This window comes from Papaver somniferum, chromosome 2 (assembly GCF_003573695.1).
Source record: "Papaver somniferum cultivar HN1 chromosome 2, ASM357369v1, whole genome shotgun sequence".
NCBI classification, from domain to species: Eukaryota; Viridiplantae; Streptophyta; class Magnoliopsida; order Ranunculales; family Papaveraceae; genus Papaver; species Papaver somniferum.
In genome coordinates, this window is record NC_039359.1 from 213,642,593 (window position 1) to 213,643,568 (window position 976).

Sequence of the window (976 nt, forward strand, 5' to 3'; positions counted from 1 at the left end):
CCAACCACCGATTACCACCACCACCGCCCACCACCGCCGATTACCACCACCACCACCTCCGATTATCACCACCACCAACCACCGATTACCACCACCACCTCCTCCCACCACCTCCTCCCACCACCACCACCTCCTCCTATTTAAGAAATGTAACAACATCAATGCAATCACAATTAAGTTCTGTTACATGATAATTTTATCGAGTATAAAAGACGCCAGTCGCAGCCTGATTCTGCCATGGGACCACTCCGGAGGTATTTTCCAACAAACCCTTCACTTTAATTTGATTTTGATTGCTTCAATCGAATAGAAATCATCAAAATAGGTTTTTAGTAGGAGTTACAGAGCCATGTTCGGTTAGGCCGATTTCCAAAAAACCCTAGTTTACTAACCGAACTTCTTGAAAATGAAGAACACGAAGAATAGTTCGGTTCTATTGGATTTAAAACTAAATCACCGAACTCTCTGTTTGGTTGTTTCGCAAAAAAATTTAAAACTACAAAGTAACCGAACTCCACCCTTAGAACCGAAAAAAAACAAATCCAGTCTAACCGAACTGTGTTGTTGTGGCCACTATCTTGAGTTCAAAAATAACCGAACTTAGCCAATAGAGTTAGGTTTTTTCGCAAAAAATTTTAAAACTACAAAGTAGCCGAACTTAGCCAGTAGAGTTCGGTTGATTCGCAAAAAATACTTTTAACCGCACTTCTTGTATTAGAACAACAGAAGTCCATAAGTTCGGTTCCTTCGCAAAATAAGGATATCACCGAACTTTAATTTACGAAAATAATGAGAAGTCCACAAGTTCGGTTCCTTCGCAAAAATGTTAAATTTTCTTTGTAAACGAACTCTACCTTTGAAACTTCGTAACCGAACTCTACCTAATTCGCCAAGAAATAAATTTCGTAGTAAATGAACGTTTACCTAATTGCATATATGCATATATAAGCCCAGTTCGGTTGATTCGCAAAATATG